This window comes from Emydura macquarii, unplaced genomic scaffold (assembly GCF_026122565.2).
Source record: "Emydura macquarii macquarii isolate MOO-44397 ecotype Brisbane River unplaced genomic scaffold, CSIRO-AGI_Emac_v2 contig_3450, whole genome shotgun sequence".
NCBI classification, from domain to species: Eukaryota; Metazoa; Chordata; order Testudines; family Chelidae; genus Emydura; species Emydura macquarii.
The window spans coordinates 872,155-898,763 of record NW_027133587.1 but is presented as its reverse complement, the minus strand read 5'-3'; the positions used below and the strand labels follow the sequence as shown (position 1 = coordinate 898,763).

General features: G+C 45.8%; 1 long non-coding RNA gene and 1 pseudogene across 1 annotated transcript; both read left to right on the top strand.

The window, feature by feature from the left end:
- Nucleotides 1-26,609, top strand: part of LOC137144303 (zinc finger protein 436-like) — a 92,299-nt pseudogene that overhangs the window by 7,505 nt on the left and 58,185 nt on the right.
- On the top strand, nucleotides 13,332-17,965 carry LOC137144320 (uncharacterized). The gene is made up of 3 exons (XR_010917371.1): nucleotides 13,332-13,365; nucleotides 13,453-13,507; nucleotides 17,693-17,965. It is a non-coding gene; the product is annotated as an uncharacterized lncRNA (long non-coding RNA).

Below are 26,609 nucleotides of genomic sequence, written 5' to 3'. Positions count from 1 at the left end.
CTGAGTGCAGAAAAAGCTTCAGTCACATCTCACACCTTAACAGACATCAGAGAATTCACACAGGAGAGAGACCTTACACATGTTCTGATTGTGGGAAGAGCTTCAGTCAAGCTCACATCTTATGTTGCATCGGAGAATCCACACAGGGGAGACACCCTACACATGTAATGATTGTGGGAAAAGCTTCAGTCGGGGATCACACCTGACTACACATAGGAGAATCCACACGGGAGAGATGCCCTACATGTGCCCTGAGTGTGGGGAAAGTTTCAGTCATAACTCCGCCTTTATTAGACATCAGAGAATCCACACTGGAGACAGTCCCTACAGTTGCCCTGAGTGCAGGAAAAGCTTCAGCCATAGCTCAACGCTTATCACTCATCAGAGAACCCACACAGGAGAGTCACCCTACACATGCCCTGAGTGTGGGAAAAACTTCAATCATAACTCCGCCCTTATTAGATATCAGAGAATCCACACTGGAGAAAGTCGCTTCTCATGCCTTGAGTACGGGAAAAGCTTCTATCAGATCTCATACCTTATCAGGCATAAGAGAATCCACACAGGGCAGTAACACTGTAGTTGCATTTACTAGGGCTGGCCAAAGACTTTTTTTTTTAATACATTGGCTAATTCCCACCTACTGACTTTAAAGGTGGATTGCACCATTTCCTTCACTGTAGTCTCTGAGCTCCACCAGCTGAGTTACCCTGTTTCTGCCTTTTGCAGCTCACCTTACTTTGGATTGAACCCTCTAACATATATGTTGTTTTGTTCAACGTATTTATTAATGATCTGGAGGATGGGATGAATTGTGCACACAGCAAGTTTCCAGATGACACTAAGCTGAGGGGAGTGGTAGACAGGCTGGAGAGTAGAGAGAGGCAATAGAGTGACCTAAACAAACTGGAGGATTGGGCCAAAAGAAATCTGATGAGGTTCAACAAGGATAAGGGCAGAGTCCTACACTTAGGATGGAAGAATCCCATGCACAGCTACAGACTGGGGACCAATGGGCTAGGCAGCAGTTCAGCAGAAAAGGACCTGGCGGTTACAGTGGATAAGAAGATGGATATGAGTCAGCAGTGTGCCCTGGTTGTCAAGAAGGCTAATGGCATATTGGGCTGCATTAGTAGGAGCATTGCCAGCAGATCGAGGGAAGTGATTATTCCCCTCTATTCGGCATTGGTGAGGCTACATTTGGAGTATTGTGTCCAGTTTTGCTCCCCCCCCGCCGCCCCCCCCCCTGTCCACGAGAGGAAGGATATGGACAAATTGGAGAGATTTCAGCAGAGGGCAACAAAAATGATTAGGTGGCTGGAGCACATGACTTATGAGGAGAGGCTGAAGGATTTGATAGCAGCCTTCAACTACCTAGTGGGAGGTTCCAGGGAGGATGGAGCTAGTCTTTTCTCAGTGGTGGTTCTCAAGTTGCAGTGGGGGGGTTCCAGGTTGGGTATTAGGAAAACCCTTTTCTGTAGGAGGGTGGTGAAGCACTGGAATGGGTTACCTAGGGAGGTGGTGGAATCTTCATTCTTAAAGGTTTCTAAGGCCCAGCTTGACAAAGCCCTGGTTGTTAATATTTAGTTGGGGTTGATCCTGCTTTGAGCAGGGGGTTGGAGTAGATGACCTCCTGAGGTCCCTTCCAACCCTGATCTTCTGTGATTCTAACTCTTTTATCTTAAGAGTTATGGGAGTTTATGTCCCTCCTGCTAGAAATGTCCATCAGTCCCAGGTGTGAGATAGGGCTAACCTCATCTAGCTACATTGAAATAAACACTTCCTGTGCCTTGTCTCCACTAGAACTGTACATTGTGTTACCTAATTTGAGCAATTAGTTGCATTTTCATATCAAAATATCTTTGCAGGGCAGACGCGACCCAGGTTCAGTGGTTGTAGTTAGCTTTCCTCCTGTCCTGACCTAATCTCCATTACTTTTCCCAGCCTAGATAAACCTCAAGCATCACATTTATACTTGTTTCCCCATTGCAAAGTGATTGTTAGTCACCGGATTCCCTCTTTGGGATGAGATTGTCTCATTCCCCATTCTTATTTTGCTGTGGGGTCTGAATAGTGGTTATTTTTTCTACCCTATTTTTTATGTAAAATATTGTGAAATATAACAAAAAGCAAGAGCAAAGATCAGGGGAATCAGTATCATTTCAGTCTCTGTGATGCGCAGAGGGGATGATGTGAGTCAGAGGAATTCCTTCCCAGTCAGCATCATGAATCTCCCGTCATTCTAGCAGCATTCGCTTCTGAAAGATCTACGATAGTTTATCATCTCCGTGTTCTGCCCCTCCACCTCCCAAAGTATCACATGATGCAGTGTTCTCAGCTCTCTGTGCTTAGCTATCATGCCGTGATCATAACTCAGATAATTTTGGGCTGGGAAAGGAAGTGTCACGGACCTAGCAAGGGAATTTGAAAGGATTCCAACCACACATTAAACCTTCTGTGCTTTAATCCCTGTTTCCATCTATTGGCAAAGCTGCTTTTAGTATTTTTCCTGATAAGCTGGGATTGTTTGCAGATGAGAAGGTTGGCTGATTTTTCCCCATTATGATGCTGTTAAAACCTTTGTAACTACCATGACTGAATAATAATGAGGTGGTTCTGAGTGAAGGAGGTTTGGACAGCCCAGTAGGAAAATCTGTTCTGATTTGGAGTCTCACAGACTTTAAGGTCAGGAGAGACCAATATAATCATCAGATGTAGCCAGCTCTGGAATATCATTTTATATAAAACAAACTGTCTTCTTCCCTTCTGTGTCATGGCTTTTTCTCTTTCCTGAGGGCATTTGATAACATAACTGGATATTAGTTTTGTTTGATGGGATGTAGCTCAGATTGTTGATGGACTTTGAGACAATTTTGCTAAAACAATAATTTCTTATTTTGTTTGTGTCTTTTCCCCTCCCTTTCATTACGACATGAAGCCAGTTCAAGTACAGTTCAGTCATCTGGAGTGAATATTCCAAGTTACTGGATATGCTAGAAGGGAAACAATAGTGTTTTTAAATCTCCACTCTGAAATGGTGAACAGCAGATAGTTATATATACAATTTGTGGCAAAGGAACTGTATACGATCAGTGGTCTTCAGTTGTTTAGATGAATATCGTCTCAGATGATCCAGGGACAGAATTCCACAGTAAGGGAATTGGAACTAGGCAAAATTACCATGTATTGGTGTCCTAAGGCAGTTGTGGCCCAGACCCAACAGGAGGTTACTTATGAAGATCCCTCTCCTAATTGAGGGCACTTTGTCTATTATTTCAGAAACACACTCCTGATCTATATAGAGGTGGAGAAAATAGAAGTGGCATTTTTGTTGAGTTTACACCTTAAAAGTGCTGCAAATGTTGTAAAAAGAAAGTCTATTTTGAATGTGAGATAGATACAATTCTGCAGCTATTTTTAATAGATATCCCACCTTTGGTAACGTACAGGGCTTGTGATCCAGGCTCATATCTAGTCCATAATTTAGATCAGTGCCACTAGATTAAAGAAATAAACTGGGCATGTTTGGGGAGATTATTCCTCGCTATCACTTCTGAGATAGTATCTTTCTAAAGGATTCTACTCCAGAGAAGGAAAGTTGCCCTGATTGGGATGAAGGATCAGAGAAGAACTCAAGTAGAAATGATAGGCGCCATGGGGTTGATTTTTCATCCCAGACATGGTTACTATGGTAGCCTTACCTTGGCCTAAAGTACTTATTTTTAGAACACTACACCCTAGTTCAATAGCACTGATTATGGTCCAAATGATGCTGTAGTCAGATTTGGGGCAATTGTCCTTTACCATTTGAATCCAAGGTTTTATGAGAGAAAGAAAGAAACAGCTGATGCCTTCAGCAGACATTCCTTCCCCATGGATCCCAGTCTAGGTTCCTTGTTGAAAAAGTAGCAGCACTTCCACATTGTGCAAGTGATGGTAACCAATGAAGGAATAAAGGTGTCCGACGCCAAGTTCAGACTGCAGGACAGATGAATGTTGACTCCTTATTATGGTTTTGGGTCTCAGTTTTTCTCTTGTGTCTTGTGCATTTGCATCACTTCTCTGCCTCCTGCTCCTTTGAAATATTGGACTTTGTGAAAATAGATTCACAAATCTATTTTTTCATGATGAGCCCTCAGTGTGAGACCACGTCCACCAACACTTATGGTGGAAGACCAAGAGATAAATGGAAGGCACCGTTGTTAGTGTAGAACACAACTTTAACCCAGGCTCACTTGCAAAGGGGAATTAAGAGAAAACTAACACACATAAAATGTTGTAATCTTTGACTATATTCTTATCAGTGAAAATGGAATTAAACATGAAGTTATTGAAGAATAAGAGACTGTGATTATGTGATAGCCTGAATTACATTGTGACAGTCAAAGTTATATGGGTTTTCTTCTTCTGAGTTCAAAAAAGAATTAGGTAAATTCATGGAGGATAGGTCCATGAATGGCTATAAGCCAAGATGGCTAAGCCGCTGACCGCCAGATGCTTGGACTGGGTGATGGGATGGATCACTCGATGATAATTACCCTGTTTATTCCCCCTGGAAGTATCTGCCATTAGCCACAGTCAGAAGACAGGATGCTGGTCTAGATGGACCATTGGTCTGACCCAGTATGGCAATTCTTATGTTTCTCTTCTTTTCTAATATAGGAAATGGGGCTAATCCTGTGAAGTTTCTTTGATGTAATTTACACCCTTTGGATTAAAGGTTCCTAAAGTGACACCTCACTCAAAAGGGGTTGGTGTAGGGGAATATGTATGAGAAATAGTGTATTTCAACATAAAGACCTAGTATAGAATTGATTTCTATTTCAGATGGATTTTTCTATAAGTTTTTAAAATAATGTTATAAGATTGGTACACCCTGCTATTTCTTTTGGAAGAAATGACATGTATCTACTTATGGCTTGTCTATTGGACTATAAACTGTGAAAATGATTCTAAAAGAACTTTAGCAATTCAGCATACCATCTCTCCTAAGAAACTGGCCAATGGATTTTATTCTCATCTGCATGTATAATGAATCTTTTAACCAACGTTATCTCTTTTTAAAAAAATAAATATTAGTTCACAAGTATTGTCTGTAAGTGTGTGTTTGGATAATATCTGAAATAGAATATCTGAATATATCTGAAATATATCTGAAATAGAATATTAGAGTTGGAAGGGACCTCAGAGGTCATCTAGTCCAACCCCCTGCTCAAAGCAGGACTAACCTCAGCTATATCATCCCAGCCAGGGCTTTGTCAAGCCTCAGCTTAAAAACCTCTAAGGATGGAGATTCCACCACCACCCTAGGTAACCCATTCCAGTGCTTCACCACCCTCCTAGTGAAAAACTTTGTCCTAATGTCCAACCTACACCTCCCCAACTGCAACTTGAGACCGTTGCTCTGTGTTCTGTCATCTGCCATCACCGAGAACAGCCTAGCCCCATCCTCCCTGGAACCTCTTTCAGGTAGTTAAAGACTGCTATCAAATCCCCCCTCATTCTTCTTTTTTGCAGATTAACAAGCCCAGTTCCCTCAGCCTCTCCTCATAAGTCCTGTGCTCCAGCCCCCTCATCATTTTGGTTGCCCTCCTCTGTACTCTCTCCAACTTGTCTACATCCTTTTTGTAGTGGGGGGCCCAAAACTGGACACAATACTCTAAATGTGGCCTCACCAATGCTGAATAGAGGGGAATAATCACTTCCCACGTCCTGCTGGCAATGCCCCTCCTAATGCAGCCCAATATGCTATTAGCCTTCTTGACAACTAGGGCACACTTCTGACTCATATCCAGCTTTTTATCCACTGTTACCCCCAGGTCCTTTTCTGCAGAACTGCTGCCTAGGTCATCGGTCCCCAGACTATAGCTGTGCATGGGATTCTTCCTTCCTAAGTGGAGGACTCTGCACTTTTCTTTGTTGAACCTCATTAGATTTATTTTGGCCCAATCCTCCAGTTTGTTTAGGTTCTTATGTATCCTATCCCTCCCTTCCAGGATATCTACCGCTCCCCCCAGCTTAGTGTCATCCGCAAACTTGCTGAGGGTACAAACTACCCCATCCTCCAGATCATTAATGAAGATGTTGAACAAAACCGGCCCCAGCACCGACTGCTGGGGCACTCCGTTTGTGACCGGTTGCCAGCTAGACATGGAGCCATTGATCACTACTCGTTGAGCCCTATGCTTTAGCCAGTTCTCGATCCATTTTATAGTCCATTCTTCCAACCCATACTTCTTTAACTTGCTGTGAGAGACACTATCAAAAGCTTTGTTAAAGTCAAGTTATATCACATCCACCACCTTCCCTACATCCACAGAGCCAGTCACCTCATCATAGAAAGCAATCAGATTGGTCAGGCATGACTTTCCCTTGGTGAATCCGTGTTGACTATTCCTGATCACCTTCCTCTCTTCCAAGTTGCTTAAAATGGATTTCTTAAGGATCTGCTCCATGATTTTTCCAGGGATTGAGGTGAGGCTGACCGATCTGTAGTTCCCTGGATCCTCTTTCCTCCCTTTTTGGAAGATGGGCACTATATTTGCTTTTTTCCAGTCCTCAGGGACCTCCCCCTGTTCCCACGAGCTTTCAAAGATGATAGCCAATGGCTCTGAAATCACCTCAGCCAATTACCTCAGCACCCTCGGGTGCATTGCATCCGGCCCCATGGACTTGTGTATGTCCAATCCTTCTAAATAGTCTTGGACCTGTTCTTTCAGGACTGCGGGATGTTCGCCTCCTTCCCATTCTGTGCCACCCAGTACAGTAGTCTGGGAGCTGATCTTGTCTGTGAAGACAGAGGCAAAAAAGGCATTGAGTACCTCAGCTTTCTCCACATCCTCCGTCACTAGGTTGCCGCCCTCATTCTCTAAGGGTCCCACACTTTCCCTAATCTTCCTCTTGTTAGCAACATACCTGTAGAAACCCTTCTTGTTCCCTTTCACATCCTTTGCTAGCTGCAACTCCAATTGCGCTTTAGCCTTCCTGATTTCATTCCTGCATGTTCGTGCAGTGTTTTTATAATCCTCCCTAGTCACCTGAGCAAGCTCCCACTTCTTCTAAAGTTCTTTTTTGTGTTTAAGTTCGCCAAAGACTTCTTTGTTAAGCCAACCTGGACGCCTACCATATATGCTATTCTTTCTGCACATCGGGATGGTTTGCTCCTGTGCCCTCAATAAGGTATCTTTAAAATACAGCCAGCTCTCTTGGATTCCTTTCCCCCTCATATTAGCCTCCCAGGGAATCCTGCCCATCAGTTCCCTGAGGGAGTCAAAATCCGCTTTTCTGAAGTCCATGGTCCATATCCTGCTGTTCTCCTTTCTTCCTTTTGTCAGGATCCTGAACTCGACCATCTCATGGTCACTGCTGCCTAGGTTGCCACCCACTTCTACTTCCCCTACCAAATCTTCCCTGTTTGTGAGCAGCAGGTCAAGAGAAGCATGGCCCCTAGTTGGTTGCTCCAGCACTTGCACCAGGAAATTTTCTGCGACACTCTCCAAAAACTTCCTGGATTGTTTGTGCTCTGCTGTATTGCTTGTTGACAAGCCAGTGGATTGCTGGTGGGCCCAGACTGAAAAGCCCATAGTCAGTAGAGCCGCGTGGCACACCTCTTGGGTCACTGCACCGTGTGAGCTGAGCACGTGGCCTGGCCAGGGCAATCCCGTGACCCTCGGAGGGGAGATGAGGAGTTTGAGACACAAATTATTCCTGTCAGAGGGCGTGGCCCTTTGTATCGCCAGCTCCTCCATTTAACTGTGAGGGAAAGAAAAGCCAGGCTGCAGCCACAGAGCTGTCCGAGGTGTCCCAGACAAGCACTGCGGAGCGAGCGCTGCTTCCACAGCTGAGGAAAATGTCCAGGGCTTTGCTGGCTTGAGGGGCCCAAAGAGCTGGGCTGCCATGGGGGTGCAACGGGCTGTTTGCCTGGGCCCTCTCATTTAAGAGGGCCCCCAAACCCCTGGGGCGTGAGTGAGTGGCACTGCCAACTGTCGCAGAGGGTCATGGGTTTGGCCGCCCTGCTCGATGGCAGAAGGTGGCCAGGCCAACCCTGAGTGGTGCTGTCACCCCGTGTGCCAGACTACAGCTCCCAGTAGGGGAACAGGGCCCAGCCCTGCGGGACAGAAGCCACTGCCACGGGGTGGGTTCGTTCTCCATCCTCCACCACCCTGGGCCTCGTTTGTCTCCACTGTAATTTTGGGGGGAGGGGTGGAGGCTTCAGTTTCAGATTTTGCCCCAGAAACCTCTGTGTGGCCCTGCCAGAGAGAGGGGCAGTAGGACCCTGAACAAACAAGGGCTTGTTGACCCGGGGAAGGCCCAACAGACAGTGCTCACCCGAAGATACCTCAGTCCCCATCCCCAGGTCACCTCAGAGACGAGCGATAGCACCTCTCTACTCTGTCCTGTGCCTTCTGTCTGCCCTGCCAGCCTCCCTTCCACAGCAGCTCTCAGTTTATGCCTCTAGCAATCTATGTGCCGCCCCAACTCCCCCTCCTCACTGCTGCCAGGTTTGTTGGTGCTGCTCTCCTTTCCCTTGTTTTGCCTCCTCCCAGCCCTATTTTCTCTCTCTTGCTCTTCTGTTGGTGCTCAGCACTGCTGAAGATTGGGCCACTTTGGTTTTGAAGCCTCAGGCTGAGTCATTTTAGCCTTGTGTACATGTTACCCCTTTAATGAGCAAGAGCAGGGGTCAGGAACCTTGTAGGTAGGATTCTTAGCAGAAAAGAAATGGGGGAGGTGAAGGCTGGGTGTGCTCTAAGTATAATTGTCTTGTTTACACACACCAGTCCTGGAACAGTGGTGATCACAAAAGTCAAGCAGGGCCATTCCTTCTCCCAGGAAGCTCAGCCTAACACCAATGCCTGGTTCCTGAGGAGCAACCGTGCTTAATGAGTTTATTCTAATCAAAGACCAAAGCAGAGCAAATGCTCTGACGGCTCATACAGCTTCCTCGGCCCCAAGACTCACAGAATAAAACTAGCAACAACACACGATATCCCACAAGGGAACATTTGCTCACAAGCTAACAAAAAGCACTTGGAAGACTACGTGTAGCAGAGCCATGGGTGACGCCTGCCATAAGAGTATGCATACGCATTCTCATTCCCTTAGACAAAGAGAGCTGGGAGAACTCACCTCTCCTGAACAATTTATTTCTCCTTGGCCTAGTCATTACAATAAATGCTGTCACAGATCACCTTCTGTCTGCTCCTGTGCATATGCATTCACAGGAACCGGGGCAACTGTATAGCAACAAGCCTCTGCTTTCACTCAACTTGTCTAGGATTCATTCAAACTCCTGCAGTACAATCAGTTAGAGGAGAACACACGGCAGCTGAATCCATGGCAAACAATTCTGCTAGATTTATATTTCCACTGTCCCACAGGTATGCGGCCATGTCTGAAGCCTAGGAGGTCCCTTAGGCAGTGATGGGTGACAGTAACGAGGAACCTGGCTGCCCAGTCCTGCCCATAAGCATCTCTCCTGACCTCAAGAGTCGCCCTGTAGAGCAGCTTTAATTCCGTGAGGTTTCCACCCTCTGAAAAGTCAGCCCCAGTCACGTCTGTTCATTAATATATTCTACCTAGTTCAGTGCCCAATTGGTAAATGATGTCAGTCAGGTTAATTAAATGTTAAACCTTTCTCAGTGAGCAAAACATTGACAATTACAGGAGTTTAAATTGCAAAACACTTACAAGCCTGCCAATATAACAAACAAACATCCACCCACTCCCCAATCCACGCCAAACGCAGAGTCAGCAGCCAGGCAGGCGCACTGAGCCCAAGGAACTGGGTTTGCTCTTTATCCCTAGCCCTTCTCCCCATCCCTGTGCTTTAAAGGGAATCACTGGGACCCAGTTCAGCCAGGCCCTTCACCACAGCCTTCACCTTCTGTAGGACAGCAGTCCCACTGACGTCAACACGATTGCTTAAAGTAAAGCCAGTGTGCTAGCCTTCAGCTGGGCCAGATTAGAGTCCTTGAGAGCTTGCAGGATCAAGCCTTACAGGCAGAGAACAGTGTGGAAACAGGCTCAGCATGGGCGTGTCGGGATGAGGGCAGCACAGCAACTGAGCCTCTGACCTGGCTGGGCTGGGCAAGGAAATGAAGCAGTTTCTCTTCTATAGCGATAGAATTACACCCAGCTAAGAGCTACGGTAGCAGAGTCTCATATCGCTGGCATTTGACAGCAGGACAAACTGAGGCATACAGCCCAGTCTTTTGTCTCCAGGCACCTGACACAATGTCATCCTTCCGGGAAGGATGCTGTGCTGGTTCAGAGACACCCCATAACTACCGGTACTGGGCTGGAGCAGAACAGAAACAGCTCATGTCTGAGCGACACAGTGGCCTCACTCTCTGAGAGCGTGCAAATGGCTTTCTGCGTCTGTGACACCACAGGGAGCAGGCCAGGCAAGAAGAGCTCTTCAGAGCCCAGCCCCCTTTTCACCTCATGCTCCCCCATTTCTTTGTGCATTCACCAGTCATCGTTCATCCCTGGTTCAGATTGTCAGCTCCTTGGGGCAAGGACCAGCTTCTTCTTCTTCTTCTTATGGAGAGGGGTGTACAGTACCCAGCACAAAGGGGCCCTGACCTCTGGCATTACTGCAATGCAAATAATCAGTCACCACCACTAAGCAGCTGTTGCTACCAGTATATCCTCCTCCAGTGTGAACAAGGTAAGGAACAAAAAGTAGAGGCTGGCTAGTGTCACTGACCCATCTCAGCTCCTCCAGAGTTGCTGGGGAAGTGGAATATCTAAAGGGAGAAGTGACACTGGTCTGCAGCATAAGGAGAGGTGAAATAGGACCAGACCTGCCCTGTGGCATGCCAGACACTCTGGCCTGCCCATTTAGGGCAGGATATTCTAACACCCTTTGTCATCCTGATGATCCTCACGAACATTCAGTGTTCCTCTTTACCACAGATGGATTCTCTGCCTCTAATGAGTGCAGAATTGGGGCCCCAGCTTGCCTGGGCACAAGGCCATGAACACAGACAGCATAGTCCCCAACAGACATCTTCTAACAGGGACAAATGTTGGTTTTCATTTAAAAAAACCTGCTCATTATTCAGTCAAAAACTCAAGATGTCCTGGAGTCACAGCCCAGCTGCAGACACAGAGTGACTCAGCTAGCAGGGCAGAGTCCAGCTAGTGCATCATTAGGCAGCATGGATGCTGCACATTTACCCAAACAATGACACGCAGCGTCCCACCCTACAGAAGCCAAGCACATTGGACCCTTTGCCCCTAGGGAGCTCAGCCATTCATTGTTGTGAGCCTGACTCTCAGGAACACCACGGGAATTGAGAAAGCGAGTAATAAAAGTACACGCTCTGGCATGGGCTTCATTGGGAGCAGGCAGATATGGAGTCCAAGAGTGAAATCTGCGGAAAGCCGGAGACAGTAAGAAAGCAAGTTTGAACCGGAGGTGGAGGTGGCCAGATAGGATGGCCTAGAAGGTGGTGGATAAGGACGCATGGTCACGCTGGCCACATCGCCATCCTTCCTCTGACACATTCCTACTCCATTTCCCAAGCCAGCAGCTGAGTATGTATGGACTCAAACAGAGTTGGAACCGTTACCCCAAACTGGTTGTGAGGATGCCATTGTAGTCTCCAGAATCAGTTTCACATCATGTGATATAGATCAGAAGTCTCAAACACTTATGGTGGCAAAGTAAAGCTTGAAAACATGAGCCAAATGTAAATGCTGCAGCAATAGCTGCTTAAGGTGGGTGTAGCATGGGGGCTCGTTGGGCCCCATCGGTGTGACCCTGCCTCATGCCCAGGCTCGGAGGAAGGCCACTGCACCTTCCAAAAAGGGGAATGTTAGCACCTGGATACTTTGCCGTCCAGGTCCTCAGGCAGGGCAGACTGCCAGTTAGTCTATCGCCCTGGACCTTGGCAGGGCGGGCGAGCAAGCAGTTTCCTGGAGTCAGGAGAGCCGTGGACGGTACTCCTTCACTGGGTTGCAAGGATAATGGGGGAGGGGAGAAGGACGCAGGCCCACCCAACTCCACTGCATCCCAGCCCAGGGCCCTAATAGTGGCAAAGGTGTTGCCACTAAGTCAGCGGGGCTCCCGCCGCAACACGCCGACGGGGCTTGCCCCTTGTACAGCCACGCCTATGGCTGTCCCTGGGCCACTTCCTCCCCATATCCCCAGGTACCTATACCGGTGGGATCTTTGGTGTCACAGGGGTACACAGCCTGCGGCAGGCTCGTCAGTCCCTCTGCGTCCAACTGGCGGCAGGGCAGGGAGCTCCTCGGCGAGGTGCAGCTCCTCCAGGTCGCAGGGTTCAGGGGATGCCTCAGCCTCCGGCAGCTCCTCTAGGTCAGGTCCAGCCTGGGGGGAGATACCCCAGCCCACAGGCTCAGGGAACTCGGTCCAATTACTGGGGCCCAGGGGCCTGGCAGGCCTAGACCAGTCTAGGGGGCCCAGAGGCCCTATCCAACCCTTGGGGCTTGGTCACTGGGGCCGTCCCCGGGTCCGAGGCTTTGTGAGGTGCTCGCTTGGGGTAGCGGCCCGGCTGGATTCCGGCCTTGGCTGCAGCCAGCGAGACGGCACGTCTGTCTCTGGCAACAGCCTGTCTCTAACTGAGCTGTGGGGCCTGCGTTTTATACTCTCAGTCCCAGAGGAGGCTTTACCCCTCCGTTGTTGGATTGGCCGGCCGGCGAGACCTATCGCTGGCCAGCTCCCCGGTTGCCGAGCAAACTGGACGGCCAGCCCTTTTTCTGCCTGCTCTGGGCCTTGTGGCCCTTCCTCAGGTCCAGACTCGGAGGAAGGCCACTGCACCTCCCTACATTGGGAAAGAGCCTGAAAATATTTCTGAGAGAATAGTGGGAGGCACTCCCTCGTCATGACAGGTTTAAAAGTCATGACAGGTTTAAAATACTATATTAAAAGCAACCAAAAATCAAAAAATCAAAACCTCCACCATACCTTGCATATTTTTTACTATGGCTGTGGTACACCTGTTTTTATTTCAAAACTTTTAAGCATTAAACAAACAAACAAACAAACAAACAAACCAAAAAAAAAAAACCCTCAAGCCATTCATTGGTATCTGCACGGTCTTGCAGTCAGAGAGGGGATTACAAAGTAAATATCAAAGACTGTTATGTATGTATGTATAGTGATTATTGTTTAATACTATAAGAAGGCCCTACAGTTTTAGTCCAACAGGATTTTTAAATTTAAAAAGTACCCCTGTTATACAGATCCCAAAAAACCAGGTGTGCATGTTACAAAAGGGAACATTTGGGGCGGGGTATGCATTAATTAAGCCTCAGAATGGTATAAAAGCCTCTGCTTTTCTGGAGACTGGCCCTTTCTCCTAACAGACACTACTTGAACTGCTGCTGCTGGACTAGGTATGTTCCTTATTCTGAAAAAATGTATATATTATATAATATTACTCATGCTATCTTTACGAAGGATGATATGTGTCTTTATTGCAGTGTGATCTATTGATTATGGAAACAGCACCTTCAAGCAGCCTTTCACCAGGGCAAGGTAAAGACCCCTATTTTAAACTATATAGTTGGGGTTTAATGCTGTTTAATTTTTTCTTAAAAAACCTGGGTATTAGATAGGCTGCAGGGTGGAGGGTTTGATGCATTTGTGGTATCATACTAACTCAATTTTTTTTTAAACATTTTAAAACACAAATTCAAAAACCAATTCCAAATATTCACCTTCCACCACAGGGTAAAGACATGCTGAAACACATGTACCTGTACCTTTTTAGAATTAAAAAAAAAAAAAAAAAGTTGGTGAGGCCTAGGTTTATATTTTTAAAATATTTTGTGTTTAAATTGACTGGGTTTTTGTTTTTTTCATTTTGTGCAAAAAGTGATGGGTTTTTTAAGGCTTGGATTGCTGTTTGGGAGGCAAGTCTTTTTTTGGTTTGTTTGTTTGTTTGTTTTTTTTAATGCTTAAAAGTTTTGAAATAAAAACAGGTGTACCACAGCCATAGTAAAAAATATGCAAGGTATGGTGGAGGTTTTGATTTTTTGATTTTTGGTTGCTTTTAATATAGTATTTTAAACCTGTCATGACTTTCAGTTGCTAAGAGAAAAAATGACCCACCAATTCCTATGGCTTTATTTTTAAACTGTCCAATCACATTCTACAAACTCTCAAGGTAATATTTAAACTATCCAATAGCATTCAGTCCCCTTACTGATAGTGAGCCCAGCAGACTTAATTACTTGATAAGTGTGGCCCCTGTTGGAAACAAAGGTTGGCTCCTTAGAATTCAGTGGGGTTGGGGTGATGACTCAGAGCCATTGCAATCAGACACATGTCTCCAACATTTCTGGGTTTGTTTTTTTTCCTTTTATTTTAAACACTTTTGGGGTGTTTTTTTTCTCCCACACACATTTCAACTTTTTTCTGTAAATACTCAAAGACACAATAGCAAGGTTCTCACAAAAAATGTTTTTTTTTTTTATTTAAAAGACATGCAGCCACCTTGAAACATTTATCATATATATATATATATATATGTATGTATATATATATATATATGTATGTATGTATGTATATAAGGCCCACACAGACCATCTTACAAAAACACAGAGCCCCTTTTCAATACTTTTATTTACAGTTAACAAGACTGATATCACATGTAGGACCCCTTGCCATTCTCTAACTTAATCCCTTTGGATTTCTGACAAATAGGATGCTTCCTGAGCAGGGTTCTGTAACTATATGTGCGGATCAGACGATCCATATAACGCTCTAAACAGGCATCCTCAGGTTTGGTCATTTTCTTTAAAACACTGCAGGGATCTCGACCAACTTGCACGGCTTTTACCAAGGTCACCCCTCGTGCTAAATGTTCTTGAGTTAAGCAGAGACATTGCATAACATAACTTGTGGCAATAACAGAATTCAACAAGCTTTCAAAACATAGTTTGGCACACAGGCCCCGAAGCTTAGAGTTTATATCCTCTGAAGTCCAAGTCACGCAGTCATGGTCCCGTTGGCCTGGAGCGTCTATGACACAACCCTCACAATCTTCTAAAAGCTTTTCGCTAAGACAGTAATTAAGAGTAACAGAAACAGCAACACATCCCGCACATTGATTCTTCCTTTTCTAACAAGATCTGAGTGACTACTGAGAGTTTCCTCAGGCCTGTGCTGACTCTCGCAGGCTTTTCTTTCTGGGAGTACACAACTCCTGGAAACATTCACGTTCGGTCTTCCTGATAACATCCCATGTTGTTCTACTTGCTCACTGTTTTCATCCAGAGGGTAATCCTCCTCATTTGCACCATCATCTCATCACCTGATGAGACAGAGAGAGAATAAAAACATAGGTCACTCCCTGGGCTGGAGAGAAAGGAAATCTCAGAGAGAGGAATGGACAAAGGTGTGAACAAACCAAAATATGTGCTGAAGAGAGCCAATGTATCAGGAGCTGATTTTCCCTAAGACTCTTCCCCAGTGGAAAGACGAGATGGGATCATTTCTGGGGCCACATCTCAGCAGAACTCTCAGGGAGAAGCGAGATTGGGGAGGGCCCTGCTGCCAGCGGTCAGTCAGGACAGGTGGGAAACATGAGTGACATCTACCATAATGATTCCACACCTGCGGGGAAGAATCCTGGACTTGGAGATGTCACAAGTTCTTCCTAGGACATCCCAAATGATTCCTGCCTTTACAGACAGTTTTTGAGTGGGTTTAACCAATTCCTCACCTGTGCAGACAGTTCTCAGGATCACTTTTTTCTCAGAGCCCTGAAGATCAGGGATCCATGGCTCTTCCTCTCTTTCCAGCTGGGAGATCACCTCAGCTTGGGAAACCAGAAACCCTGCTCAAGGCAAAGAAAACAAGAGAGATCAGTGGAATGTGTATGATAGTCATCACAAAGAATATTCCATGATTTTAACCCCAGCTCATTTTTAAGCAGTAACATTCCAAGGCCAGCAGGACTTGATTCATCCCTGTTAGAGACAATCAAACAGGTTGTCCCTGGGGTGTATTGGGCAGATGGAACGCTTTATTGCCTGCTCGTTCCACCTTGACGCCACGAGTGAGCGAGTGATAAGGGGGTTACTTTACAATCCTTTATCCATAACAGTATTTAACTGTATACATTTCCAGCAACTCTCCATACACCCTTATTTGGTTACATTGACACCTATAAAATGAATATTGACAACTACATGATGAATACAATTATACCCGCCCCTGTTTGTTGTTTACGGGATTACCATACAGAGGGCAGGCACATCACCTTACAACCTATTAATATTACACTAACATTCTTTGAAGTAAAGGTATGCCAGAGGGAAGGAACATAATGCTTTCTTCCCACCAAAGGCCTTGCGCAGGAGTGGCGATAGTTAGCCTCATCCCCTGTGCAGATGACCAGGAACAGAGGAAAAGAAAAGACCTAACAACCTGTAACTAGAATTCACACCAATTAGCAGAAACAAGGTTTGCCCGTGCCTTGACCCCTTCCCCTGTAACTCAGGCCTGACCATTTGTCAAACTTTAACTCTTTACTCTCCTACAATCCCCAGGAAGCAGGGCACAGGGTGGGGTGCGTCTGCTGTTCAGAGTCGCTGCCAACTTTTATCCTCCTCCTTTTGAACCTTTGCCACATCAAAAAGGGGGAATCACTAGTTTTACCAATTTCAGGAAACGGAAGAAGGCAGACCTTTTGGGGGACAAACATCTGAGTTTGAACTGACTTGGGGGGGGGGGGGCGTCTTTTTGGGCTACAGACTGACAAGACCTGCTAACCAAGAGGTAACCCTTGAGGGAAGGGTTTAAAAGACTTTGGAACCTTTAGACACTTTTCTTGTTTTATATGTTTTCCCCATAAGACTTAGCCTCTGGCACATTGTCATGGATCCACAGGGTCTGTGATATGCGATGGCTTTTAAACAGTCTTTGGGAGGTGCCTCTTCAGTGCACTAGATCTCCGAGGAGTTCCACTCTTCCACAAGGATAGGCCATGTCGCTTCAACTCCGCTGCAGACTGAGTCTCTGGCTTCAACACTCCTCCTTCAACCTGTGAGTTCTGCCCAGCTGGTCCAGCCGAACCAGACTCCTGTTCAGAGACTGTTCCTCAGTCAGGAATCAATGCACCTCAGCAAGTGTTTGCCGTCACACTGGGCACACATTCAAAACGCAGTAGGGTTTATTAGTCAACCGAAACACAGCACTGGAAAGTCCTTGGATTAGCAGAGAGAAGCAAAGATTGAAGACATAGACCATACTGGCCAAATGGCCAATGCTCTTGAGCTATGCTGCTGTGGAAAACATTTTGGTTTCCTTTCCCTGTGCCTGTCCATGTCCTTGTTCTGATAAAGCTCTGTCTGTCAGCCCTATTCTTCCTGCTCCCAAAAACATTAGGAGTCCATGTATATTTCACCCAGCCAAGCTGAGATCCTCATATTGATAGCTGAAAATCCTTCCCTTGTCTATGAAGGGTATTCCCTTGATGCCAGTTGGTCCCAGCCAGTTCTTCATGACCCCTTCATATCACCCCACAACAGCTACATGACAAAACACCACGTCTCCTGCTCTTTATATTTATAGCTCTACCAATCACAGAGGGAAACAGAGGTGTGTATTAGAACCATAGAAAAAAAGAGAGTCCAGTAGCACTTTAAAGATTATGCCTGCAGAAGTTAAATTTGTTATTCTTTAAAGGACTATCATTGTTTTTGCTATATACAGACTAACATGGCTACCCCTCTGAAACAGAATCATAGAAGTGTCGCCAAAATTTCTACCTCTGTCACACATACACTGCTCACAGCCCTTGGAGAGAAAGCGAAGTGGAGGAATTGGACTTTGATATAGTGAACACAGTGAAGTGCAAACTGCAAGCTTCAAACCCTAGTCACAGAGGAGAGGCAGATGTGTCCCTGCCCATAGAAAGGAGAACGTAAGAAACAGGAACTGGGGCCACGTGACCTTGGGAGGGACAAGCTCCAAGATCCAAGGAGCCCGCGGGGAAGACACTTTATGGCTGCTGCAGATGGAAACATGCATGGAGGGCCAAGTAGGTTGAACATAAACAAAAGGGTTATTAAACTTGCCCCAGTTAAGGGCCTGTTGCATTAGGTTGAGGCTTTGCGGGAGTAGCTATGCCAATGTCTGGGATTTAGCTTAACAGGCCTATGGAGATAATCCCAGGACAGATATTTGGCGCTCTCATTCTGACAGACAAACAAATAACAACAAACAGGTACAGTACCCCACAGGATTCTGCAGGAAGGGACTTTTGGGGGGCTTTAACAATTTGGTTGCTATGCAGTATCTAAGGAGTTGGACCGCATTTATGAAGGTGAATTATCAATAAATAAGTGATGTAAATCATGAGTATTCATGCTTGATGTTTAATTATGGACGCCCCAAAGGCCATATGTGGATAGGGGCAGCTATTGACATTATTATAATCAGGGTAAAGGAGTAAATATGATATATATCATCATACTATTACCATAAGGAAGGGGATGAATAAGTTACTCACCTTGTGCAGCAACGATGGTTCTTCAAGATGTGTCCCCCTATGGGTGCTCGACTGTAGGTGTGTCTGCGTCCCTGCACTGCTGACTGGAGAAATTTTGTAGCAGCCTATCCCACCCATGCTGCTCCCCGCCTGCCAGGAGGCTAGCCAGCATGCATGGGCAATCCCTCCTCAGTTCCTTCTTTACCGCAGAGTCCACTATTAGAACTCTGAAGTAGAGGGGAGGAGAGTGGATTGTGGAGCACCTGCAGGGGGACAGATCTCGAAGAACCATCATGATTGCACAAGGTGAGTAACTTCTTCCTCTTGTAGTGTCCCTATGGATGCTTCACTGGAGGTGACTCTCAAACAGTGCCCACCACTGGAGGTTGGGACTTCAGAGTTGATTCTGATACAGATGATAGGACAGTGGCACCTGTCGCCGGATCCTCCAGGATGGCACAGTGTTCTCTGCAGGTGCGTGAACATGCATGAGTAGCTGCTCTGCAGATTTCTGATACAGGTATACCGTTGGAGAAGGTGATGGACGAGGTGACTGACTTTGCAGAATGTCTGCATGCTGAAGATGGGGGTGTTATGTTATGCAATTGGTAACTGAGTTTAATACAGCTTGAAACACACTTGGAGAGTTTCTGAGCTAAAATCACTGCACCTTTCACCTATCTGCAATCATAGAATCATAGAACTGGAAGGGACCTTAGGAAGTCATCTAGTCCAACCCCCTGCTCAAAGCAGGACTAACCTCAGCTATATCATCCCAGCCAGGGTTTTGTCAAGCCGCAGCTTAAAAACCTCTAAAGATGGAGATTGCATCACCTCCCTGTGTAACCAGTGCTTCACCACCCTCCTAGTGAAAACCTTTTTCCTAATGTCCAACCTAGACCTCCCCCGCTGCAACCTGAGACCTTTGCTCCTTGTTCTGTCATCTGCCACCACTGAGAACAGCCTAGCTCCATCCTCCCTGGAGCCCCCTTTCAGGTAGTTTAAGGCTGCTATCAAATCCCCCCTCATTCTTCTCTTCTGCAGACTAAACAAGCCCAGTTCCCTCAGCCTCTCCTCATACATCTTGTGCTCCAGCCCCCTAATCATTGTTGTTGCCCTCCGCTGGACTCTCTCTAACTTCTCCACATCCTTTTTGTAGTGGGGGGCCCAAAACTGGACACAATACTCCAAATGCGGCCTCACCAATGCCGAATAGAGGGGAATAATCACTTCCAGCGATCTGCTGGCAATGCAGCCCTCTTGACAACCTTCTTGACAACCAGGGCACACTGCTGACTCATATCCAGCATTTTATCCACTGTTACCTCCAGGTCCTTTTCTACAGAACTGCTGCCTAGCTCGTCGGTCCCCAGTCTGTAGCTGTGCATGGGATTCTTCCTTCCTAAGTGCAGGACTCTGCACTTGTCCTTGTTGAACCTCATTAGATTTCTTTTGGCCCAATCCTCCAGTTTGTTTAGGTCCTTCTGTATCCTATCTCTACCTTCTAGGATATCTACCACTCCCCAATCTTAGTGTCATCTGCAAACTTGCTGAGGGTGCAAACTACCCCATCCTCCAGATCATTAATGAAAATGTTGAACAAAACTGGCCCCAGGACCGACCCCTGGGGCACTCCACTTGTGACCGGCTGCCAGCTAGACATGGTGCCATTGATCACTACTCGTTGAGCCCTATGCTCTAGCCAGTTCTCGATCCATTTTATAGTCCATTCTTCCAACCCATACTTTTTTAACTTGCTGATAAGAATACTGTGAGAGACAGTATCAAAAGCTTTGCTAAAGTCAAGTTATATCACATCCACCACCTTCCCTACATCCACAGAGCCAGTCACCTCATCATAGAAAGCAATCAGATTGGTCAGGCATGACTTTCCCTTGGTGAATCCGTGTTGACTGTTCCTGATCACCTTCCTCTCTTCCAAGTGCCTTAAAATGGATTTCTTGAGGACCTGCTCCATGATTTTTCCAGGGATTGAGATAAGGCTGACTAGTCTGTAGTTCCCCGGCTCCTCTTTCCTCTTTCTTAAAGATGGGCACTAGATTTGCTTTTTTCCAGTCCTCAGGGACCTCCCCCTGTTGCCACGAGCTTTCAAAGCTAATAGCCAGTGGCTCTGAAATCACATCAGCCAACTCCCTCAGCACCCTCGGGTGCATTGCATCCGGCCCCATGGACTTGTGTATGTCCAATCCTTCTAAATAGTCTTGGACCTGTTCCTTCAGCACTGCGGGGTGTTCGCCTCCTTCCCATTCTGTGCCACCCAGTACAGTAGTCTGGGAGCTGACCTTGTCTGTGAAGACAGAGGCAAAAAAGGCATTGAGTACCTCAGCTTTCTCCACATCCTCTGTTACTAGGTTGCCTTCCCCATTATGTAAGGGTCCCACACTTTCCCTAATCTTCCTCTTGTATGTAACATACCTGTAAAAACCCTTCTTGTTCCCCTGCACGTCCCTTGCTAGCTGCAATTCTAACTGTGCTTTGGCCTTCCTGATTTCATTCCTGCACATTCAAGCAGTATTTTTATACTCCTCCCTAGTCATCTAACCAAGCTTCCACTTCTTGTAAGCTTCTTTTTTGTGTTTAAGTTCACCAAAGACTTCTTTGTTAAGCCAAGATGGATGCTTACCATATTTGCTATTCTTTCTGCACAGCAGGAATGGAGTGGAAGAGTCTCAGATATTTCCTGAAGTCTCTCGTCCTGTCCACATAGAAGTCCAAGGCTCTCCTCACGTCAAGCGTATGGAGGATGTCTTCCCTATTATCCTACAAAAGACTGGAAGCTGAATCATCTGATTTATGTGAAATACAGAAGTCACCTTGTGAGTGAACTTCAGATGTCGGCTAAGCGTGACTTTGTCAAGGAAGAACATTGTGAAAGGAGAATGCCTCATTAGAGCCACTATTACTGACAGGGTGGGAGACGCAAACCTGATAGCAGGGTCCGTCGGTGCCGGGGGTATGGTCGGTAGTACCGATATTGATGAGCCTTTCCTGGGGCGCATCTTCTATGTTTATCACACCCCCGTGTGCCTGTGCCCATCAGGTCTTTAGGCATTCCTATGTGACATGTCAGTTCAGGACCGCTCGTGCCCTGGGTACCAGATTTAGATGCCTTCAGTTCCATCAGTACTGATGATACTGACCGAGTGGCGGATGGTTTTCGGCTCAATTTGGGATTGCAATGGGGACTCCCTGGCCATTTCTTAGAGGCTTTTGGTAAGGGGCTGGCAGGAACGATCTCTCTGAGCACACCTCCCTTGGAAGTGGAGGGTTGCAGTGAGGGATTCCACCGGGATTCCGGAGGCTGAAAGGCTGACTCCATGAGCAGGAGTTTGAGCCTCAGTTCTCTGTCCTTCCTGGTCTGGGCTGCAGTTGCTGACACAAGCCACACTTTGTGGAATGTGCTTCTCTCCCAGGCAGCGAATGCACTGCGAGTGTCTGTCAGTCACTGGGATAGATTTCTTGCAACTGAGGCCCTTTTTGAAACCCAGGGAGCCGGGCATATCCTGGCCCAGAGGAGGACATCCCCCATGGGAGTCAATGGAAGATAAAGTCCTTTTATTTCACTCTCTCTCATTTTTTTAAAGTAAACGGTCAAAATAAAAGGTAAATAAAGCAAAGAAGGCAAAAGGGGTGTCAAAAGAATCTAAAATGAGGACTTCTAAGAGAGATGATGATCTGCAAACAGACAGCCCTAGCTCCATCACTAGCCAGGGGTGGTTGAGAAGGAAAGGCGCAGGGATTGCCCACACATGCTGGCTAGCCTCGTGGCAGGCATGGACAAGCACATGCGCGGGTGCATTGGCCTCTTGTTATAGCTCTCCAATCTGCAGAGAAGGGGAGCAGATGCACCAACACTGGATTGTAGTCGAAAAAGAAAAAACACTTCACCCATTTCCCATTTTTTCACTTTTGTCAGGTCTCCGAGACACTGTAAATTGAATCAGGACCTCCCTTCTGATTGCCTCACTTTTCCTTCAAACTTTCTCTCCAGTGTTGTCCATAAGTTGTCAGTGTGCACAATGCAAGATAATAATGCAGAACCTTCTTTATTACCCTTCTCTTAGTCTAACCATGATGCACATTGGTCCGTGCCTATGATTTCAATGATAGCTGTCTGTATTAAATGAAGTTTCTGTGTGTGCTTCACCAAATTACATCTTCTCAATTAACTTTGAGTAGCCACAGACAGGGCAAGATGTACCCCAAGACATAATCTTATAGGTGTAATAGCTGTACAAGCAAGCTGTACAAGCAAAGTGTCCCTTCTGGCTGACAGAGGAAGAAAGGATCTTCACATTTTTCACATATCTACTAACCAGAGCTTGATATAGGAGATGGAGCCTCCATCACATTTCAGAGACAACCCCCTGGTTGGAATCCCAACACCCTCCCAGGAAAATATATGGCAGAAAGGGTAAATCAGTAGGAAAGACAATACAGCTGAAGGTTGGAATTGTAGAAAATTGGTAAGGGAAGCACACATAAATCTATGGCCAGTGCAGTCAAAGAAAATAAGAAGGAAGTTTTTCAAAGTATATTAAGTACAAAAAAAATCCTCCCAGTGGTATTGGTCCATTACTAGATGGAAATGCCAGAATCATCAAAAAAAATACAGAAGAGATAAACATGTTCAATAAATATTTATCTCTTGGATTTTGGGGGAAACAAACAGATCACGTAGTCATATGATGATGACGACGACGACACTCTTTCCATTCCAATTATAAGTCACGAGGATGTTAAACAGCAGCTATTGAAGTTAGACCTTTTAAAATCAGCAGGTCCAGATACTTTGAATCTAAGAATTTTAAAGGCCCCGTTTGAGGACCATGCTGGACTGTCAATGTTGATTTTCAGTAATTCCTGGAAGACTGGGGAAATTCTAGAAGACTGGAATAAAGCTAATATTGTGCCACTATTTAAAAAGTGTAAATGTGATGACCCAGCTGTAAATGTGATGGCGCAGTCTGACATAGACATTGGGTGAGACAATGGAGCAGCTAATACTGGAGTTTATTAATAAACAATTATAGGAGGGTAATATAATTAGTACCAATCAAAAGTTTACAGAAAATAGATCCTACCCAACTAAGTGGATATCTTTACTGGATAAGATCAGAAGTTGGGCTGATAAAGATAATAGTATGGATGTAAGAGACTTAGACTTCTAGGGTATTAGACTTGGTTCAGCACAATATTTTGCTTAAATAACTAGACTGATACAAAATGAACATGGCATAGATTAAAATTTGGCTAATTGTTAGGCCTTGAATTCTGTTTGTAAGTGGGGAGCCATGGTTGACTGGATGTATTTCTAGAGGGTTCCTGCAGAGATCGGGTCTTGGCCCAGTGCTGTTTAACATTGTTATCAATGACTGGAGGAGAATATCAAACCACCACTGATAAAGGTTGCAGCTGACACAAGGATTGGGTGGGAGAGGTGGTAAATAATGAAGAGTCAGAAGATTCAGGCTCCAGCACTGAGTGGTTGGGAAGTTTTCTAGCCATGGCCGGGGGGCTATTTTCTGTTCCACAAAGAGAGGAAGTTCTACCCTCAACCTCCATGGGCCTGTTCCTTGAAACTAAACCTCAGATTACACAAGTCGCAGCAGGTTTGTCACATCCTGTTTCCTGTGATGACCCAGCTAATTACAAGAGTGTCAGTCTGACATTGACACAGGGCAAGATAATAGAGCAGCTGATACTGGATTTCATTAATAACGAATTAAAGGAGGGTAATATAATTAGAACCAATCAAAGGTTTAGGGAAAACAGATCCCACAAACTAACTGGATATCTTTATTGGATGAGATCAAAAGTTGGGTTGATAAAGATAACAGAATGGATGTAATAAACTTAGACTTCTGTAAGGCATTTGACTTTGTTCAGCACAATATTTTGATTAAACAACTAGAATGATACAAAATAAACATGACATACATTAAAACTGGCTCACTGATAGGTCTGGAACTAGGATTGTTAGTGAGGAACAACGGTTGAGTGGATGTATTTCTAATGGGTTCCCGCAGGGTTTGGGTCTTGGCCCTGTGCTACTTAACATTCTTATCAGTGACCTGGAGGAGAAATAAAACCATCAGGGATAAAAATTTGCAGCTGACACAAAGACATGGGAGTTAGTAAATAATGAAGCGTCAGGATATTCAGACTCCAGCACCCTGGCCAGGTTTTTTTTCCTGTTTCACAAAGAGGGGAAATTCTCCCTCCAACTCGCATGAGTCTGTTCCTTGAAACTAGATCCCAGATTACACAAGTTGCAGCAGGGTTGTCACATCATGTTCCCTACCTTTCCGCACCCTATCTATTTCCTGCCTCCTGCCACCTCCTGCAGCTCCCACCCTTCTATGCATTTACTGCTCCTCTCCCTCCAAGCAGAACCCACCCCCAGCTCCCTGATAATCCCTTACCTGAGTCAGCTCCAGTGCAGCCATTTCCTTCCCCCTGGGAGGATGGGATGATCTGGAGCAAGAAGTAGACGTTATTCTGAAGCCTGCCAGGGTTAAAAGAACATTTCAGAGAATTCAGCAGGGGCTTTTGTGCATTCCACATGCCAATTCCCCCAACACTTTTTCCCTGCAAAGGGACATTCTAGGTCTGCCACGCTGTGCAGCACATAGTAACCTTATTACAGTCCAGGCCTAGCCCCTCCCACCAGGATGAATCTCTCGGAGACATGGTGACTCCTTCCCAGTAACAGAGTCTCTGAACCGAAGGCCAGAGAAAAGCAGAACCCAAGTAGTCACCTGGGGGGATTCTCCCTGTCCTTCTCCCCAAGGCAGCCATCAGAGGTATATAAAGTTGTTTGATGCCCCAGTGTGACACACCACACCCTATGTACACCCTTGTGGTGTGATTGGGTATCATTCATGTTCACCCTTATAGCATCACTGTGTGTTGTTTAATGCAAAGTATGTCATGTCAGATGTGTTTGGAATGCTCACAACATACTGAACATTATTGTTGTAGCAGTACATTTCCTGCAATGTCCTATGTATGGTTATGAAGCTTTGCTCTGTACTATACCCAAATATGCATCTCACATGGCTTGAGGCCGATGCAGGTAAACACTAAAGGCAGAGAAGGTGGTTCACGCCCCGCTAAGGCATCCAAAAAACAACAAAGCTCTTCCAGGAACAATGGACTGGCCTAAGCATCTGATAATGTGATGCACATTTGACTCAAGGAGAAAACATTGCTGTTCACCTGATCCTGAGGGTGGTGAAGAAACATGTTAAAAGCGGAGACATTTTGGTCTCGGGAGTTCTCTCTTGCAATCCAACTACCAGAGAACACAGAGACTGTCCACAAGGGGGAGCCCAGTTGGACGAGCCGAGCAACCAGCCTGTTTTGAGAAGCAACTAAAGACTGCAAGGCTACTAAAACTGTTATGTTTAGTTTAGAACGCAATTTGCCTTTTATTTACTTTTGATTAAATCTGACCTGCTTCCTCTTGCTTATAATCATTTAAAATCTTTTTCCACTTAATAAACTTAATTTTTTATTTTATCTAAAGCAGTGCATGTGGCTAGGGTGTGTGAAGGGACGTCATTTAAAGTGACAGAGCTGGTGCAAATCCATTTCTTTGATAAATTGAGCAAACAATGTGATTGCAGAGTCCAGTGGGCAGCACTGAATTCTGTAGGAGGGCAGTTCCTAGGGTTGCATCTGGGAACGGGGGCCTTTGCTGCGGTCATTCTATTGCATAATCCGATGAGTGGCTGGACTGACTCACTAAGACAAGGTCCACTTGCTTGCAGGAAGCTGTTCATGGGTTAACCCAGGAGTGGGGGGGTTTACACAGCGTGGGCAAGTGCAAGATGGGCCTAGGAGTGAGGGATTGGGGTGACACAGTGAAATATCAGTCCTGATTGCAGAGGGGAACATCACACCCAGCCTTTGGACAGTCTTTCTTGGGAGTGCCTCCTTTAATGTGCCAGGCATCATTTTAGCTTTTGGCAAGGATTATCCTTGTGGCTCCAAGACCGGCCTGTCTTGCCTCTATTAACCTTTTTCTTTCTGTGGCTCCCCAGTGAGGCCAAATGAATACGTGCTCCAGGTAGAGACTGTGACACTGGCAGGTCAGATGTTACCTCTTGCCAA